The 21549-nt window shown below is 41.6% G+C and overlaps 1 protein-coding gene across 3 annotated transcripts in view; it reads left to right on the top strand.

The window, feature by feature from the left end:
- LOC147314805 (roundabout homolog 2) overlaps positions 1–21549 on the top strand; it is a 106552-nt gene that overhangs the window by 43404 nt on the left and 41599 nt on the right. The window lies entirely within an intron of this gene.

The following is a 21549-nucleotide window of genomic DNA, read 5'->3' as shown; positions in this document are numbered from 1 at the left end:
CACAGATGCAAAACTGTTTATTACACATTTGCTAAAAAGAAGGCAAACTCAGTCACCCATTGCGGCTGATGAAGCTTCAGTCCCCCAACTCCGTACTCATCTGCAGAACAACACCCATCTTTGACAGCTCGTTCTTTGGCTGCAGCTTGCACTGTTTCTGCATAACTGCATAAAATGTGTTTTATTAGTGCTGTTATCAGTGAAAAATGTGCCTTCAAAAAATATTAGCAAATGTTATATTTGATAGTAGCAGTAGTACGGTTTTTCTTTATTGTATTTTTCATTTCATGATGTGTAAAATGTTTTCTGCCTGGGCTGCGGGCAGGTAAATTCATCTTTACGAAGCCACGCTGTTGTGATGTGAATTTCAGCATTGTCCTTAAAAGTTTTTGAAAAGATTTCCCTGGAAAAGACGTTGTCTTGATGAGTGCATCTGTTGTTCTAAAAGCTGTATCATTCCATCGCAAATCAGCAAATTTTTAGAATTTTCTCCAAGTTGCGCAAAAAATTCTATTCTCCAAAGATTAAACATTTATAATAAGCACTGTGAATTTCCAGCTCCACACCTCAAACACTCTTTAAGACATATTCTTTTGAAAAATGCTCAGTTGACCCACACCACAAGGCAAACATCTAAACATTTATAAGAGCCTGCACATTTCTGCAACAAATCTTTGGACACCTGAAGCCAAGATAAACTTGTACCTGAATGATGGGAAGAGAAAAGCATGAAGGAGGCAAACGGCTCATTATGCGAAGCATATCGCATCATCTGTCAAACATGATGGGGGAGACGTGACTGCACGGGTATGTGTGGCTCCCAGTGGAACCGAGTCACCGGTGTTTATGGATGCTGTGACTGCTGATAGAAGCAGCAGGATGAATTCTGTAGTGTACAGGGATATACTCTCTGCTCAGATTCAGCCAAATGACCTTCATCCGAGATTAAGAACAACTATTATATTTTACATTTTTTTGAGTTTCTTCAGTTACTTTTGAGTCTCTGAAAAACAAAAGATTTTTTTTTAATCACTTGAATCAAAGTTGAAAGTTTGCGCTTCAATCAGATCTTGATTGCTTAATTTAGAACAGTGTAGTTGTGTACGGAGGCCAACATTACAAAAAAGTGCAATTATCTGCTCACTTACGGAGATGAATGTAACTGTTCAGGAGATGCATGGTTGTATGTTTGCCATGCTTCTTATACTCTGACACTATTGTGTCTACAGATCACTGTGAATGAGACTTTTGTCTGAGAGCCGAAGCGCCCAGAACCATCAAGGAGGTCATCACGTTTCTCACTCCTTTTTTTTGTGAGACCTCACCATTTAGAGGAATTAATCCAAAAAAAAAAAAAAAAAAATTACAATACGTATGATTATGTGTACAAACATTATAATTGTATGTGATAGAATTAGAGAAATTGGTACGTACTAAAGTCAGTCTCCTAATAAAGCATTTCTGGGTTGATAAATACTATTATAAAGGGTGTTTGTAGCTGATTTCAGCCTGGCATGGTTCCTGTAACGTGGCTTTGAATTGTGCTTCTGTTGGTTTTCAAAGTGCAAGGTCCCCGCAGCTTCTCAAACAATTGGGACTTAAATTAGCAGCACTGATTGGCCATTTTGGTAATTGCAAGCAAGCATACACCCAGCATGATCCATGGAGCCAAATTTTAGGAAATAATGCCAGGCTGACATAAATTATGCTTTGATAAAATAAGATCATTATGTTGCTATAGTTCAAGTCTACAAACTACTTAAGGAAAACCTGAGCCAAAAAAATAAAAAAATGTAGATAATCATTATTTGCTAATTACTCTCCCTCCCTTTTCTGTCTTAATGGATTTAACATTTAGTGAAGGAAATGCCAGAAAATTCCCCATTACAATTTCCTAAATCTAAGTTCACGTCTTCAAATGTCATTTCGTCAAACTCCTCATATTTGAGCAATCGGAAGTGGTGAAATATGAGGATTTTTACAGCCGATACAGAAGATAAGGCATTACTCATCTTTTCTGTTGGGGCTGCACTGATAAATGTTTATGTCGGCTGTACTGGACTTCTCTGTGGCAGTTAGATTGCCATCTCCTCACCTCAGAGTCAGTGTGTACAAACAAGATCAGGAGAGTATGCCTTTAAAGCTTTGTTATTTATTAGCTTGCTGCTGAGCAGTACAGAGTGTGAGCTTCCTCATCTGTTGGTGGAAGTGCACTGAAGTAGAAAAAAAGACTCCCTCATGGAGCCGTGTCTGTTATTTTTTCTCCCCCGTCAAGGACACGTGCCATTGTCTTCCCCCTCTCCTCGTTGCGCCGGCGTGGCTCGGCCCTGGGCTGAACTGCGGCTCTCTTTGGCACGAGAAAATGGATTAGTCAGTGGGTTGATTAGGGGAAGGAGCCTAACAGATTAGCAAGGTTGAATTGTCCTCGTTAAAAAACACAAAACAGCAATTTGAGCAAGGCCTTATCTGCCTCCATACTGAGGCTTCTTTTCCAGCAGTGTGTGTGTGTGAGCGCTCACGGCTGGCTGACCTCATCTGTGGCTTGGGTCCAAAAATAGGGACAGCCTCCTCCGATATCCTGCATATTGACAACCATAAGTGTCTGCAAGTAATGCAGATATCCAAGCTGGGAGGAGATATAAGGCTGTCATATTGCCTCTTTTGAGTTGCTGATAATAAATGTAGCTTTGTGTGCTGCTGATTACAGTGCAGTCATACTGGTGAAGGGATGATTCACCTGCAGGCACCGAGTGACTAACAGTATTAATAAGTGCCTGTTTTGCTCTAATCTCAGTGCCTGCAGCCTACCAGGGCATATGCTAGGACAGCATGATGGTGGTCTTGGATTCCCCCTCCCGTCTGTGTGAGGTTGTGCTGACTGTGGGGTAAATAGTGACCCAATTAGCACTGGCATCGGGGGCGGGGGGAGTCTGCAGTGTTAATGAGAGGCCAGTTTTAAGCTGGTGGCCTTGCAGAAATGTGTGTCGGTTGTGGCTCGGTGGCAGGAGTCTGAGAGACAACAGGTGGGAGGAGGAAGAGCTTAAACCTCCCACTGAGCAGAAATGAATACTGATGCATCTGTGTGAATGCTGCAGCTCAGAACAGGGAGCAGGAGTGCTGACACTAACCTGGTTTTCACCACATTAATTACTCATTTATTGCCGGTGAATGATGCATAATGCATTTGGCTGCATGACTAAGACTTTTATCTGTAGTGCACTAGCCACATGCCGTACTTTTGCTTGAACTACTTGGGCAAATTGTTCTTATTCCTCTGAACTGCAGGGTGTCATGGATAACTGTAGGGCTCGAAGACTTGTAGAAGCCCACGTGAATCATATTTGGAAACATTTTTGGAACGTAAGCCACATTTTTTCAGAGCACCACTGCTACAAATTAAATTCTAGCTGATCACAGAAAACTAAATTAGAGATGCTTAACATTGTGCCCATTGTTTCATCTTTCTGTTCATTCACACTGATACGTTTAAATTCTTTCACAGAAGTATTTGTTTGCTGACACTGGGGTGAAGCACATTTCCATTTTATTATTTTTCCACATTTTTTCCGCTGTGGTTGGTTTCATTCATGCAATGCTTCTTCCCAGGGGAAACCATGGATGTGTTAAGAGAGCTGACTATGGGCGCGACCCAGTGGCAGGGTACATATCACATGGGCTAAAAAGCCCTTAGGAACAGAATTGCTGGTTCAGGGCCTAGCGGCTTCTAACTGCATGTCATTTCCCTGCTCTCTTGTCTGTCAGTCTCTGCTGTGCACGGTCAAATAAAGACTAAAGGCTGCCAAAAACATGTAAAATAATAAAAAAGACAGCTAATAATTTGCTGTCACTCACCAATTTGCATTTTATGTGGGCGATATTTCTTTCCAGAGTGTCACAAATTGAATAACTGAATTTAATTATTTCTTAGCATAACGCTCTTTAGATAGTTTAGTTTGAAGGTTGGTTTGAAATGGTTCAGGGACTGATATTTTGCCCATCTGTTCTGCAGTCAAATTAGGGAAGACTGTGGTTGGAGCCTGTGGTTGTGGCCAATGAACTTGTGATATTGTTACTTTTAAAATGATGGCTTTGAAGTTTGGGACCAGGTGTGCAATTACATGGAGTCAGGTGCTGTCTTCAGAACAACTTTGTGATCAAGTCAGTGTGCCATCAATTTGCAAATGAATGGGTTAAAGTTGGCATGAACTGTGAAAATCCAATGAAAATTGCAAATCCGTTGTTGTCTACATGCACAGAAATAGACCCTGTTCACGAAAAAATGCTAACTTCCCGTTTTAAGACTGGATGTAGGGTTGTACATTTCCGGTAGCTTTATTTTGCGGTCAATCACTACTGCGAAGATGGACTCCAAAATCATGTCCAAAACACGAAAACTGAAAGATCGCGTTAAGGTACGAAGAGCAGAGGTGGGAACACTCACCACTGCTGTGTCATAAAAAAATCAAATGATCAATTTTGACGATTGAAGCGTGTACATCGATTGGTTGTTTACATCTGTTGCACACTTGGATTAAAATGAATTGAAACCAGTGTGGCTTTGTGAGTTCGCCTTTACTGCATCTGCAATTATATACATGGACATAGCACAACGTTACACACTTTTGCAGTCTCACACAACTCTTATAGGCGCACTGCCTTATGGGTAGTCTTTAAACTCAAATCACTAGTGATGGCCCGCTTGAAGCTGACGCTCCGGAGCGTGTGTCGAAAAAAACAACACACTGGTTCAGAAGCACTGTGTCGAGGCTTGCTTCGTTTGGCAAAAGTCACGTGACCAGTGACGTCCGAAGCTTCATTACGCACGTAACTGCTTCGGTACCTGATTCAAACGGATATAAGGAAGTGAATCATCCACGGGATTCGTGGAGTGTGTTGATGGTGACAGATAGCGATGAGGTGATCATTCCACTGACAGATATGGAGCCAGCGAGGAAGAGAGGACGTTCTGGCGTGTGGGAATATTTTGAGTTGATTTTGCTCAATTCATTTTATCTGCCGAAGTGAAAAACTTGAAATGTCCAAAATCATGTTTTCATAATGTAAATATCATTACAGCATATGACTTTAGGAACACTTCCATGTGAATTAAAGCTAATGAAGACTACAAAAATGTATTTGACACTATACGTACATTACATTGCTACAGTTTAGAAAATCATTTTGTTTATTGTTTTTAGGTGATAGTCTGCAGGACCCAGGAATACCTGCATATCTACCAACTTGCAGTGTAGTTCCTGCACTCCACAGCCTCTTCTGTTCCATGCAAGTGGATTTTCTCCAGGGCAGGAGAAACTATTTCTAAGAAAAGAAACAAACTCAGCCAGCGCACAGTAACACGAATCCTCTTTTTAAATGTAAATAACAAAAGGGCTACCTTACATTGATCATGTTTTTACTTTGCAAGTTCTTGATTAGGGGTGGGTTTTGATTATCGCTTTTCTGATTACAATCCATGCTAAATTGAATAAAGTGATATTGATTCATTAAAATCCCGTGTCGATTTGTAAATTAACGTTATTATGCCTGAAACGCCAGCATCTCAGGTTAAACCTCACAACATGTCGTCAAACACCATGCAGCTAAAACAGTAACTGGGAGCAGGTTTACGGATTCTGCATACAAACGTGAACACAGAGCGCGGACCCGACGCGTCAGAGTCAGATTTTGATGTGTCGTCAGGTCCGCGCTGTGTTTGCCTCTTTTTTCTTCGCTGGCTTCTGCAGCTGCAGGTTTCATAACTCTCTGTTTACATCTCTAATTAAGTCTCACATGTGTCAGCTTTCTTTTAATAGATACGAAATTATGGATATATACTGTTAAATGATCAGAATTGTAATATTTCTGACTGAGGCAAAACTTTCCAGATTCCAATCAAATTGAATCGGATCCTGTATCGAATCAAAATGATTCTACAAATCAGTGACGATGCAGCCATACTCAGCCCCCTAAGCATTTTCCCTTTCCAGTTCACAATCAATCCCACCCCTAGGTCAAAAATATGTATAGGACAATTGGCCTAATCTAATATTTTGTATGAACCTGTCAAGCTGTCCAGTGATTAAACGACAAGTAGATGGAGGCAGGACTTCACAGCAGGGGCATACTCCATAATGTGCTGTGCATTATCATATGTATATTATATATATTGCTCACTTATTGTATTTACCAACATCAAGGAGTTATGAGCAAAGAAAGGCCACCATAGTGCATGTTTAAATAGGGAAAGTTTATTGATCAAAATGTATTACGCAAATACGCATTACATTTTTTTCAGCCCCCCAATCGAGAAAACAAAACCAATTACATGTTCAAAGCAACGGAACGGTGGCCCAATATCAGAGAGAACTCCACTCTTGAGTGAGCAGTGATAATTGAGCAGTCCGTTTTATTTTGCAGATTCAAGCTGCTCTTCAAAATTTTCACCACCAGATGTCACCGGAGAGGACTGTGTTCAAAAGCTTCGAGTAATGAACCGCTTTTCAATACAAGCTTCAGTGCTTCGGAAAGCTTCATTTGGCCATCACTACAAATCACTAATATTTCTTACAGTGTAACAATGGAATAAACATAAACAAAAGATAGTGTGATCCACCAGTCTATATCTGCTGTGATTACAGCCCGGTACAGGTATAAATCCACAAAAGTGCCACGAGGTTTCCGCACAAACTAATGAATCAGATCTAGCTGCTGCTAATCGTTAGCATCACGGCTAATTCACATCGCTACCAATAACTTATACACTAATAACACATAGTGGGGATTAACGGCCAACTTTCCCACATTCTCTGCAACCCCGTGGACTCATCTGTAGATACATTTTAAGTTATTTACCATCTTGTATCTGCTTACCTACAATTATATACATGGACATAGCACAACGTTACACACTTTTGCAGTCTCACACAACGCTTATAGGCGCACTGCCTTATGGGTAGTGGCTGGCTTCTTTACTCCCGCTAGAGCTGCTCATTTTAGGGGATACTCCCTCTTGTGGTGTAACGGAGGAATAACTACGCTTCCTGAACTATGTCATTTTTGGAGACTGGGGCACACATTATTTTTCCACAATCAAAGAAAATACAGATTTGAACAATCAGACCATTTAACTAACTACAATATTGCCTCCTCCTGTGTCTTATGTTTTACGGAGTCGTGGCTCAGTGAGGACATCCCGGACTGCGCGCTCAAGCTGGAGGGCTTTCATCTGCTGCGCGCGGACCGGCAGGCCGCTCTCTCCGGTAAAACCAAAGGTGGAGGTGTCTGCTTCTACATCAATAGTGGCTGGTGCACAGATGTAACAGTGATTGCCCAGCACTGCTCTCCCTCTCTGGAATATCTTTTTATTCACTGCAAACCGTTTTATTCTCCGCGGGAGTTTGCTTCATTCATCCTGGCCGCTGTTTACATCCCGCCAGACGCGGATGCGCAAGCAGCTCAGTGCGCACTCGCGGAGCAGATTCTCCACACGGAGCGGACATACCCGGACTCTCTCATCATTGCTCTTGGGGACTTTAACAAAGCCAATCTGAGCCATGAGCTTCCGAAATACAAACAGTATGTTAAATGCCCGACCAGAGAGGAGAGGACATTGGATCACTGTTACAGCACGATCAGCGGGGCCTATCGCGCGGTGCCGCGCGCTTCACTCGGACTTTCTGACCACGTGATGATCCACCTAATCCCCGCGTACAGACAGAGGCTGAAGCTCTCCAAACCTGTCGTGAGGACCAAAAAACTGTGGAGCAACGAGGCTGTGGAGGAGCTTCGCACGTGTTTGGAGACCACAGACTGGGACACAATGAAGGCTGCTTCTAACAGCTTGGACGAGTTTACGGACACTGTCACCTCCTACATCCACTTCTGTGAGGACAGCATTGTGCCATCACGCACCAGGGTGAGTTATAACAATGACAAACCCTGGTTTACTCCTAAACTCAAAAAGCTGTGGCTGGAAAAGAGTAAGGCGTTCAGAAGCGGAGACAGGGACTGCTACAGAGAGGCCAAGTACAGGTTCACTAAGGAAGTGGACATTGCCAAACATCAGCACTCTGAGAAGATGCAGCAGCAGATCTCAGAGAATGACTCGGCCTCTGTGTGGAAAGGTTTTAGGAATATTACAAACTACAAGCCTAAAACCCCCCACTCCACTGATGACTTGCTCTTAGCCAACACCCTCAACGACTTCTACTGCCGTTTTGACGAGCCATCAGGCAGCCTTCACACCTCCAACGACCCCAACAATAGAGGCACTTTGGACACTCATTCCCCCACCTCTCCCCCCTCCATAGAGCCATCACCACCTTCAAACTGTTTACCTGCAACACCCGCCCCCTCACCCCACACAAAAGAGGATTTCACACCACCTCCTCCGACCACAACTCTTCATATTCATGAAGAAGGTGTGAGGAAGCAGTTTAGGAGTCTGAATGCTCGAAAAGCTCCCGGCCCAGACGGCGTGTCTCCTGCCACCCTCAGACACTGTGCAAACGAGCTGGCCCCAGTGTTTTCTGGCATCTTCAACTCCTCACTGCAGGCATGTCATGTGCCTGCCTGCTTCAAGTCCTCTACCATAATCCCTGTCCCCAAGAAACCTAGGATCACTGGACTAAATGACTACAGACCCGTGGCTCTGACATCTGTGGTCATGAAGTCATTTGAGCGCCTAGTTCTCTCCCATCTCAAGACCCTCACGGCCCCCCTCCTGGACCCCCTGCAGTTTGCATATAGAGCCAACAGGTCTGTAGACGACGCCATCAACATGGCCCTACACTTCATCCTGCAGCATCTGGACTCCCCAGGAACCTACGCCAGGATCCTGTTTGTGGACTTCAGCTCTGCCTTCAACACCATCCTTCCAGACCATCTCCGAGACAAGCTTTCCCAGATGAATGTGCCTGATCCCATCTGCCGGTGGATCACTGACTTCCTGACGGACAGGAAGCAGCACGTGAGGCTGGGAAAGAATGTCTCGGACTCCCGGACCATCAGCACCGGCTCCCCTCAGGGCTGTGTTCTTTCTCCTCTGCTCTTCTCCCTGTACACCAACTGCTGCACCTCCACCCACCAGTCTGTCAAGCTAATCAAGTTCGCAGATGACACCACCGTCATTGGGCTCATCTCTGACGGGGATGAGTCTGCCTACAGGAGGGAGGTTGAACGTCTGGTGTCTTGGTGCAGCCACAACAACCTGGTGCTGAATGCCCAGAAGACAGTGGAGATTATTGTGGACTTCAGGAAGCACACAGCCCCACTCCCCCCCATCATCCTGACTGACACCCCCATCACCTCTGTGGACTCATTCCGCTTCCTGGGTACCACCATCACCCAAGACCTGAAGTGGGAGCCCACCATCACCTCCGTCATCAAGAAAGCCCAGCAGAGGATGTACTTCCTGAGGCAGCTGAAGAAATTCAACCTGCCAACACGGACGATGATGCAGTTCTACACCGCAATCATCGAGTCCATCCTCACCTCCTCCATCACCGTGTGGTACGCTGGAGCCACTATCAGGGACAAACAGAGACTGCAGCGTGTTGTGCGCTCTGCTGAGAAGGTGATTGGCTGCAGACTCCCATCTCTGCAGGACCTGTACACCTCCAGGACTCTGCGGCGTGCAGCCCGGATCTCAGCTGACCCTTCTCACCCTGGACACAGTCTGTTTGACCTGCTCCCCTCAGGCAGGAGGCTCCGGTCCATTCGCACCAGAACCTCTCGCCACAAGAACAGTTTCTTCCCCTCTGCTGTTGGACACATGAACAATAACCACATGACTGTCCCCGCCACTAACACATGACCCTACGCTGTGTCACTGCATCATTTCATGTCTGGCACTGATCACCACCTGCACTCATGTATATATCTTTCTACGTAGCACTCATAATTCTTACTCTCATGTATATATGTTTGGCACTGATCACCACCTGCACTCATGTATATATCTTTCTATGTAGCACTCATAATTCTTATTCTCATGTATATATCTCATGTATATCTCATGCACATATCTTTCTTTCTACATAGCACTTTAATTCTTATTGTCTGCACTGAAGCACCGCAGCAATTTCCTAATGTTGTAAACCTCAACATCTGGCAATAAACCCATTCTGATTCTGATTCTATTGTCACTAAAGATTATGGGGGGTGTCTTGTTTTGTCCACAATGTCTTTCTTGTCCTTACACATCACTCAACATAAGCAGAATTGCGTTACAAAATGAGAAGACACATTGTCCAGATTCAGAAGCACATCTCTGTATAGTGACAGTTCTTATGATTTAAACAGGCAAATGTTCAGTATTCAATCTACAGGTGAACAACAGTCAAATGTTTCTCCCGTTATGTCGATATCAGTTAGCCAAGAACACATTTAACACAGCATTTTTTTTTAACAGCTCATTGTGTTCTGCGTCCTGATCAGCTGCAGACCACTGTCCATCTCCTCTGTGCCGTCTCTCCTGTACAGTACAGAATCGCTACATCGATCGCTGATTCATTGATTCATTAATGATTCATTGACGTTGAATTCTCTCGCAGCTGCTCTATTCCGTGTTCTGGAACTGAAAACAGGGTTTGATCTTTGGTTTCATTCTATAATACTGGACTTATTTTTCTACAAAGTTTTGAACTTTAGAGTTTTAAACAAGAGAGAAAAGTGTGAAAATGTTCATGCCTGTCTGAGAAAAGTGTATTAAGTGTGTAGTGAGGGACTTTACGGTCTTAAAACATCTAATTGTAAAAAATAAAGTTGGCTACTTTGCGGATTTCACCTATCGCTGGTTATTTTTAGAACATAACACCCGCGATAAACGAGGGACCACTGTATACAAACGCTGAGAAATATAAAATTTGAATCCTTTTTCTCTTTTGTTCTGAGGGGCGGGGGAAAATATCGACACATCGACGAACATCATCTACAGATATATTCGGTAAATGCCCAAGACATCTTGAGAAATGTAAATCGCCGCTTGATTCATCCATTTGGTTGATTTGTTTTGGAAAAACCGACCGTAAACAAGGAGCGAATATCACACCTGAAACGAAGCGCTCTACAGGAGTTTCCCCACTGGAAGTAGCTTATGCCAAGGTGCACATAATCTATTCACATTCCCTACTATGAGTACAAATTTGAAATAGAAATTCATAAATTCCTCAACAAATACTGAGTAGTTGCTACAGGATGGCAATTTAACTGAAAAATGATGTAGGCTTTACTTTCATATTGAGATTTTGCAGACATGTGACCACGTGACTAAATGAGTATTCTGCAGCTGGTTGCAACTGATGGGACAGAGACAGAGTGCACTGAAACATGTCCACTAGAGGGGAAAACATAACAACATTAGTGAAATCTATTTGCACTGAGATACAAACGTTTCTGTGTGAGCTGTGCTAAGAAGCTATCTTAGCAGGCTATGCTAGCAGTTAGAAACTAATGCTAGCAAATATCTATCGAACAATTGTGTAACAGCAGCAGTTCTGAAACCGAGGCTGAAATCTCCTTATAAATGTGTCGTTGTTCCAGTTTTTCATTTGTTAAAAAACCTTTCTATAACTAAGCTGTTAATACTTAGTTAAAGCATGCTAGTGTTGTATGTTTTAATGTTTAAACATTGTTTTGCTAATGAGTAAACTGGAAATGCAACAGGATAATGGATTTTAATCTCGATCCTATTTTGATCAGTTGATCAGTAAAAAGATTTTTCTCCATATTTAGCTCATCCGGTCGAGGCTCCATCCACCCACAGTTAATAAGAATTGCTACTGCTCCTGTAGCATTGGTCAGAATCTAATCAAACTTGCACATAGTGATCACTTAATAGGTATTCACCAAAATATTGCTCAAGGTCAAGGTAACATTTAGTTGCAGTAACTTGTGAATTATAATGGATTTTGAGCCTAGTACATCACTGACGTGTGTTCTGGTCCTTATTCAGCCTCTAATTTTAGAAGCAGTGTGTGAATGATGGCTCAGAAATGAAGGCATGTACTCCAACATGATTTGGAGAATCAGCTATAAGTGGTGTGCTCTTAAAATGTTAAAATAATTTCCCTGCTAGAACTACTAAAACCGAAGTTTGGATATACAATTAAAGACTTAGCTTTTCAATTTGACACCTTTTGAAAACTGTTCGGGGTCATTACCCCATTGTTGTTGTTGCAGTACTTTCCAGTAGAAGAAAAAGGCCTGATCACATTAGCTACTAGCCATTTTAAGATGTAACAGGTTTTCTTTGCAGAGCTCATGTTTCCACAGAAACTCTAAGAAAGAGGTTTCTATAGTAGAACACTTGAAGTTGTGGCCCTCGGGCCTCCGGCCTCTGGGCCTGCGGCTCGGTTCACTCTGGCACAGCTGGCTGCTGGCAGAGCTGGCGGGCACGCCACTGCAGCCCCCTCTGGCTTCTGCTCCATGGCTACTGGGTGACCCCTCATCTGGGGCTCTTTCCAGGAGGGTGGCATGGATGCCCCTCCGGTGGTCCTCCTTGGGCTCTCACGCTCTGGGGCCTCTGGATGTCTGGAGGCTGGATCTCCTCCATGCCTGCACTGTTAAAAAAACGGTAATATTCCAGCAGCTGGGGCGCCAAAATACTACCGTAAAATAACAGAAAATAACTTTCCCATGAAAATATGGTTATTTTCAGTAATGAAAATAGAGTTTGTTGCGCTAATTTTACATGGGATTCTGCCTTTTCTGCCATATTGCACCATCAGCCCTTCTGGCCATCACCAGTAGGTGAAGAGTCTTGACCACGGACACAATACCGAGAGTGTCCGAGCCGGGGCTCGAACTGCCAACTCTTGAGCCACAATCGCCCTAAATAGCAATGATAATAATACTTATGTGATGTAACACAAGCTTATAGGAATCATGTTATATACTTTTCCATAGCATTACATTTGAATTCAACAGTTCGATCTTTCAAATAACGGACAAATATTTGTGAAATCATGATACATTTCTGAATGTATTTTAACAATCTAAATATGCATATGTACAAAAAATATATTTACAAAATGTTATGTTATGTTATGTTGATGTTATGTTATTTTACCTTTGACATGTAAAATCACAGTCTACTTATGTAAATTTAATGATATTCTAGAAAGACAGTACAAAACTGTAAAATATACAGTAAGATACTTTGACATTACGGTACTATTTTTTGGAACAGTGTGCTTCATGCCCTGGGGGACAGGGCTATAGCTCCCTACATCCTCTAGCAGACCATTACATGGGGAAACCTTTTGAATACAAGCGCTCTGATCCACACAGGTGTGCACACGGGTGTTCACTGTTCATAGACATAAACTACACCTTTATTGGCTGCTATTTCCAAGCACATTATGTGCTGTCGGTCCTGCTTGCTACACAACAACATTCAATATTTAGTATTTACTGCTATTTACACTTAGCTAGATTAACGTGATGGTGTTGTGTTTAGTATGTTTCTCTGTTTTTTGGTTTTTTTGCTTGTTTTCTCTTCTTTTTCTCTCAACAGGTGATCCAGGAGATTTTTTTTTCTCTTTCCCTTTTTAAGTGCCCTTTCTCACTGTCCCTCTTCCCTTCTGTTTTTCTTTTCCTTCATCTTTCAATCTCCCTTTCCTATCCCTCAGTCATGTCTGTCCCGTCTGTAACAACTGAAAATAAAATAAAATAAACAATAACAACAAAGGTTGATCAAATGGACCAATACGGCAAGGCCGTGATGATCCATTTGGCAAAGTAAATCCATTGGGTATCCTTGTTGGTCTTCAGACAACAATTCTGACGGCTAAAGAACCAAATGGGATAGGCAAAAAAAAAAAGGAAAAAAAAGAAGAAGTTGTGGCCTTGATTCACACAAAAGAGATGAATATGTAAAGTGTAGCAGAAATGACTGCTGGCTTCACTGAACCATGAGATCTATCCATAATTCATTAAAATTATCTAAAAATTTAGAGTTCTGTCTTCAGGACTATTCCTATTTGATGCAAATTTGCTGTTTAAGTAATTATTTTTATATTATACTATGCATTTTTTGCACCTGTGGTCCAGAAGTTATGGTTTTTGTGTAGCTGCTGTTGCTCTCTTCCAGAGTACCTTGTAGTAAGGAACGTGCACAGCTGCGAAATGCCAACAGCAGTCATAATTCTGCCTTTTTTCCGTCTCTTTTCACCGTAGTGCTGCCAGTAACCGGCTGCCTTGCCTGCCTGTTGAAAAACCAGAATAATGAGACGGTAGGAGTGGACTGAAATCCATTCCCTTATTCTTCCAAAGCAGCTTTTTTTGCTTAAAAAAGAAAGAAAGAAAGTAAAACAAGGGGGGGGGGGGGGGGGGGGGGGGGAGTAGTAGTTGTGCCTATTTAGAAATCATGAATGTGAATGTCTGGCTGTCTCGGCAAGGAGAAAGTCACATGGTGTGCCAGGATTAGAATAAAGTAGGACAAATGAAAAAATAAAACTTGCTTAAAAGGCTTTAGAGCCAGATGTTCCTCTTACTCCTGATGAGGGATTATGAAGGAATCAAAGTTCTGCTTGCATCTTGCTTCTTGGCTTCTCCTGCTTTCTGTTTTCCTTTCAGCATAAAGAATGTGCAGGTATTATCTCTGATGAATACAGTTTATAGAATATTTGTTTTTTTGGTGCATGAAATCAGTCAGGCTAAATTTTAATATGCAGTTGTGCAAATATGAACCACTGGCATGATTTATATGAATCCTGTCAGGGATTACTAATATTGCAAAAATATCTTCACTCAGTGCCGATTTGTAATTGAAACAGCATTGCATTTTTGGAAAATGGAAGGATTCATGACCAAGTCTTTGTCATAATGGCTGTTTGCCCTGGAGTGCCTTCTCATCACCCATCAACACCATCAGACAATGGGTGGATTAAAGCAATCTCTCTTCGCTGTAGGCAAAGTCTCCATTAGCTATGACAGGGCAGTATCACAGCAATGGGATTAGACCACCTCCCTAACGGCTTTTCTGCTCTCCGGAATAAAAGAACAATCGAAGTCAAGCAGCGGGTCGTCTGCAACTCTCCGAAATGTGCGCTTGCTGCTGACCTTTTACCCTTCTGTCCACCCTCCTACCTGTCAGCCATGAAAACACAGAGCTAGTTGTGCGTTCACACATCTGTCAAGGCCAATGCTGTCTACTGTGTCTCCTTCCCACACTCGCTGTCACCTCATGTTTTGCACAAAACCTCTGCAGATTCCCCCCCCCCCCCCCCCCCCCCCCCCACTCTCCTGTCTGTCACACTCACGCGTCATGTGTTGCTTTTTTTCAGCCGCTGCGTATAAAGAATCCATGGACTGCTAGTCATCCATATACAATATGCAATACAAAGGCATTTTCATATGATTAATCGCTATTGTTCATGTTTCCAAAAAAACATTAACAGATGGCCTTTCTGCAGTGTTTAGCTCTCATCTGCTCAAGTCTATAATATCACTTAAAAATCAAGGGATGAATATTTTCGGGGAGATTAAGTCTCTTAATCTGTATATCCCTGAAATATTAAAGTAGTTGAAATGAACGGGCGCTCCTGGAATACTCAGCACATAAAAGAATATACCACCAAAAGTCATTTAGGTCTGCTTTTGTATTGTCTAAGCTGACAGAAAGTGCCTTGGGGAATATGAGGATTTGTCTGAGCAGAGGCAGGGTCAACTCTTAACTGCCCTGCAGTAACCACACTGCTTGTCTGAGCCCAGTGTGAATGGATAGAGGAGAGAGTGTGGGGCCTGGTTTGGAAGATTGCTTGCTAGACCCAGTCGCATTATGTCTGAGAAGTTATATTAGGGACAGCAGCCCCTCAGGAGATGCGGTTCATCTGTGTTTCTGAAGAAGTTTGTCGATTTCGTGGTGGGACCGTCATTGCATACAAACATCCATGGGAAACTGTTTGGCATGGCAGCCTTTAAAGTCAGAGCAAGGAAGGATCACATTAACTTGAACTTCAAAGAACATTTCGGAGCTTGTGTTGTAGTGTTTGGGGGTAATGGTGGCAGAAATTCTGCTCTCTGGCGTTCGTTTCGACCCTCAAATGTCCCACTTTCTGTGAGACTGTGCCTGGGGACTCTAGGACTTAAATGCTAAAGGTGTGTACGTGCATGGGCTTTCTGTGCGAACTCATGTCTGTGTGTGTGTGTGTGTGTGTGCATATGTACAGTTCAGGGATTAGCTCCTTGCCCATAACTTTTTCACTTCAGTCACTGTGGCAGTGAAACAAAGGCCTCAGTGCTCCTATCTCACCAGGCCTTGCAGACTGAAGTCTAAAAATAATGCAGCACTTTCAATTAGCCCTTCAGCTCTGCAAAGCATTTCAAATATGCAGCCAAGTGAGCAGCTTCAGGGTTATTTGATGAACAGACTGTTGTAAGAAATATCGTTTTTGGTTGTACTCCATCCATTTTAATATCTTAGAAAACCCAGACATATTCTGTGAGTAGTTTTCAATTCACGCTGATTGCTTTTAGTCAGTGGTGGGATTGGTAATTTGTTTATTGAACACAAATGAGCTCACTCGTACGCCTCAGAATTTGTTCAGTTTACTGCATTTTTAAGCAGTAGACTCAGACCAAAGGTTGTCATGATGCCAGTATTTCAAAGTCGTTGCTGATACCAAAGAAAATACTTGATACCATTGTCAATACCACATAGGAGTGGGAAAAAAGAATACCATCTTTGATCTGATTGCTCTTAGCAATACCAGAGGTACCAAGGTGAGGTGCTCCAACCTGAAGTTGTGCCTTTTTTCAGCTTCATGGACATGAATAATAACTTTTTATGTAATTGAACACAAATTTATAAGTAATGCATTTCAATAGGAAACATGTTTTGTGTCAGAAGCAGGTTTCCAGAAGCAGCCGAGAGATGATTGCATGGCAGCAAGGGAAAAAAAAGTTTTAAACGAAGTGAAAACGTATTGTATTTTTCTAAATCTAACCAAATCGTTTAACAGCTAAACTTAACCGAACTGCACATTTGTTAAAAAAAAAGTATGACTTGAACTTATGTAACAGGCATGAAAGCCAACAGAGCTTACTCCTCCACCAAACATCCAACCACTAAATGTGGACTCTTTTTTTTGCCTTTTAATGAGTACATATGAAACTATACTGATGTTCAGGGGACACAAAATAATTGGGAAATTCATGTTGAGGAACACGAAAACAAAATTCAAACAGCACAATTAAAAAACATAATGATCATGACTAGATCGCGACCTGCCACGGACCATGCCCTGCAGCAGGATATTGTGCCCAGGCCACACTGGCAGAGTGCTGCAGACCTTTCTGGATCAAGAGCAAAGCTAGTCCCTATATGCTTCCTATCCAAGATGCTGGGTTGGTGCACTAATAAGAGGCAGACACAACCAATGATCCACAGCCGTAAGCTGCACTCATCCAGGAATGAAGAGCGACAACAGAGCCAACTTGTACATACCTCATATTAAACACCATGTATATATTGTATCTACACATATGATAGTTTTGGTCTATATATAATATTGTGTTTCTTTCTTTGTGTTTGGTTTTGCTGAAGTTCCCAAATGTTGTGTTGGGAATTTTGTGGAGGGTATTTTTCTTTGTAGCAGATCTTTGGTCCGTGGATACATAAAGAGCTTCTGTACCGCATTGATTGACTGTGAATAATAATTAGTATATCACTGATGGTAAATTAGAAATTTGATGATTTCAAAGGGGTCAGAAGTCTTAATTTCCAAAAGACTTCTCACTTCAAATCTCGTAGCATGAAACAAAAAGAAATTGGGGGAAAAAAATGATTTCAGTCGGTAAAGAGGGTAAACTTCCTCTTTGTTTTCAATGCAATTTAGTTACAATACAGCCTGAGTTAAAGAGAGATGGGCAGAGAAGGTAAATGAATTGACTGTCTGGCACTTGACTAAGTATTGAATATTTATTGCTGATTACCCCAAGACAATCGTGCCTGTTGAACAAGAGTGAGAAATGATTTTCCGTCTTTAAACAGCTGCGATAAAGTGATTTCAAATGAGATTTTATTCAAGCCCAGTGGATCTGAATATTGATGCTGTATTAAAAGGCCAGGGCTACCATGTCAACACGGACCTGTCAGGCATGCTGGTGGATAATTAATGTTGCATAGATTTAGTCAGGTACTCAGAGTAATTGGCTGAGAATAAACTAAGTGCAAGTCGATTTAAGGTGGCTTACAGAAATGTCACAATTCTCAGTGACTAAAGACGCCACTAGCTTCCATATACCACTTTCTGCAGCTCAACAGTTTACAGTGAAAACCAGTTTTATTGGAAATTTAAAGTTCTGCCAATCTTAATTTTCACACAAGTGAAAAAAGCTGCAAGTCATTTCAGATTAAAGAAATTAATATTTTAATATAATTTCTTTTTTAAAAACACACATAATGATATTTCATTAATAAGCTGTTGAATAGCAAGGTATGCTTATTTTAGGTCCAGACTGAAACATATTTATTCTGCAAGTTAATAAACCAGAAGCAATCTATAAAAACACAGAGAAAAGCAACTTTTAGCTCTGCAAGTTTGTTTTGGCAGATCTTTACACTAGCTGCCCTTCATGACACAACCCCAAAGGGATTTGTGTCTTTTCTTCTTGAATTCTTGAATGACTTTTTGCTTGTTAAGTGAATGTGTGAACTACTACTACTATGGAGCCACTCATGCAAAAAATAACAGGAGTAGAAAAAGATTGCAAAAGTGTTATGCTATAATTCTGAACAAATGAAAAAAAAAAAAAACACCTTGAAAAGTATTAATTTAACAATCCAAGAGGCAAAATATTTTCAACCGAGATAAGAGGGTTTTAGTATTCTAATAGTGGGATTGCAAATACTTACAAATGACCAAAGGTTTTTGAAATAACCTCTAAAAAAGCAAGAGATTAGCTCTGATATGCAAGTGATGGCCACTGGGATATTATGTTCTCTTGACTTGCAGCAGGCAAACTTATTACTTAGTGTTTCCTCTACCATTGCATCAGAGTTAAGGATGTATGACCCCCCTGACAACCACCAGTGGTTTACTCGTGGATGTCAACCACCTAATGAATGGAGACTTTAAACCTAATGAATATAACCAATGATGCTACCAGTGCTCGACACTCAACTTTAACTGTATGTTGACCAGTGATGGTTGACCAGTAACGCCGTTACTTTTTTTCAGTAACGAGTAATCTAACTAATTACTATTCCTATCGTTACAGTTAGTAACAAGAAAATGCTGTCCGTTACTGTTTTTCAACCGCATCTTATATCAGTTGCACGGAAGTAGCTGTAAGTAATCTGGGCGCTACAGCTTTAAGCTGCTGCGCGCGCTCCCGCGGACGGTAATCACGATCACTGTCTAGCACAACACCTGGAGCTAAGGGGGCAAAACAGTCGCATGAGTGCTGCTGTTTGACTGAGGAAGAATAAAGTAGTCGGCCAGTCACATGACCACTTAAAGACAAAGCAACAAGGTGATATATACCAGTTTTTAAATTGTGTTTTGAGATGTGAGAGATTTGTGACGTTTAGCGTGTTTGGAGTGTGTAGTTAATGTGTTGTCTTGTGTAGTTAGTGTGTAGTGTTGTAGATAGTTTTGTGTTGTGTGTCAGAACAATGAGGCAACTGCTGTCTCCAGGTAGAAACAGGAGGAGTGATACACTTTGCTGCTGTCAGACCTGCAGGCTGTGATGTTCTCCTTTACAGTGGACAGAAATTATTTTTTGGAGTGGCACAAATAATTTGTGTGGCATCTTATTGAATGCAGAACAGCTGATTGTTCTGTAAATAGTTTGAAATGGTTATTTTAAAAAGGGTAAAAAGTTAATGGATGCAAATAACTTTGTTTGCAAAACATGCATATGATTTTAAAATTGACAATTTATATTTGTATTTAAAGGTATGAAATATGATTCATTAAACATGTTTGTGGTTGTTACAGTAAAAATATAACCTTTTCTACTCGGATTTTATGTTTTTTGTCTGATTTTAGATCAGTTGTGTTAGTACAGTGTGTCAAAATGAAAACTGTAAATTCAGACACGTGAGGTTGTGCTGAAAAGAATGATACCAAACAGGGCAAAGTAAATAGTTTTTAAAGGTAAAATGTGGAGGGAAAATCAAAAGTAGTGAAAAATGGCCAAGTATACCCTGGACCCCAGAGGGTTAAACGTTTTTTTTTTTTTTAAAGTAACGCAATAGTTATTTTTCAAGTAATTAATTACTTTTAGAATATTGTAACTCAGTTACTAACTCAGTTATTTTTTGAAGACGTAACTAGTAACTATAATTACCTTTTCAAAGTAACTTGCCCAACACTGATGTTGACACTTATTTTGAAAAAGCTATAAGCAAGTTTTTATCAATTGTGACTCAAAGGCAGAGGTGAGTAATTAATTTTCCCAAGGGGCCTAATTGTAACATCGACTAGCAGTTTATAAATAGAACCAAATAATATTGAGCAGCATTGAATTCAGCTTATTAGTGCAGCCCTCCACAGCAGTGCCAGTTTCTCATGTGGCCCCTTGAGAAAATGATTTGGGAAAATTGGCCACCCCTACTCTAAGGTAAATTTGGGCTTTCATTGCTGGAGTGTTGGCTAAACTTGCCAAAATCAATAACCCTAACCCTAAGTGCAGGGCAGAGCCAGAAATAGCCCGATATTCAGAAGAAGGCTCTTATCATTGATGAGTCAGCCACAGCAGACATTCAGAGAACTTCAGTTCTTAGCACTTGATTGGAGCAAGTGAACTCACATTTCTTTTTTTTACACTTGTTTTGCCTTGTAAAGACTTAAAAAAAAAACCCTTTCCAAATGTCTCGCTTGGCCAGCAGAGAGGTGTTAAATGATTTGTGTTTGGTCTGTTACAAAGGCAGTCATTGAGTGAAGATTGGCAGAAAAGCCCAAGATCTTTTATCTTTGCATCTCAGAAAGATCGATGAAATATTCATTACCGTGTAAAAGCAGACCGATTGATTATACTGGAATAATACACTTTGGTTCAGAAAGGATCCTGTAGGAGTGTGTCTATTGAAAATGCGAGCCTGTCAATTCAGTTCAATTGTACAGCAGGTCTCTTGAGAGTGTTCAGTTTGCAGCTCTCACTGAGGCTTTCATCTGTCAATCACAGCACAAGATTAGAAGATATCAGAGGTCGCCGTGTCAAAGTTCTGTCGTCATCCACAGGGTGGCGGGAGCTCAAACTTTAGAAATGACACGAGCGGAAAGGCTTTGCTCGGTCGGTGCTGATTTCTCTTGACTCAGAGATGTGCTGAAGATTTGTAAGATAGCTCTTGAATCAGAGACACAATCCTCTCGTTGATTCAGAGGCACTATTTCTTCTTTCTCTCCCCTGCACACGGGCTAAATTATGAATGTGCTGTTATTTGTTTACTCCATGTTGGAATGAGAGATGTGCATTATTCATCTGTTCTGACAGGAGAGACATCAGAGTAGGATGCAGGCTTTAAAACCAAGCACAGACTAACAAGGACAATGCTGGGGATGTAAGCAGTCAGGCACATGCAGACACAATAATTGACTT

Source organism: Aulonocara sp. 'chitande type north' Nkhata Bay, linkage group LG14 (genome assembly GCF_057382095.1).
Source record: "Aulonocara sp. 'chitande type north' Nkhata Bay isolate Kocher_YH1m ecotype deep benthic linkage group LG14, A_spYH_male_GT1.1, whole genome shotgun sequence".
Classification (NCBI taxonomy): domain Eukaryota; kingdom Metazoa; phylum Chordata; class Actinopteri; order Cichliformes; family Cichlidae; genus Aulonocara; species Aulonocara sp. 'chitande type north' Nkhata Bay.
This window is presented reverse-complemented; position numbering and strand designations above follow the sequence as displayed.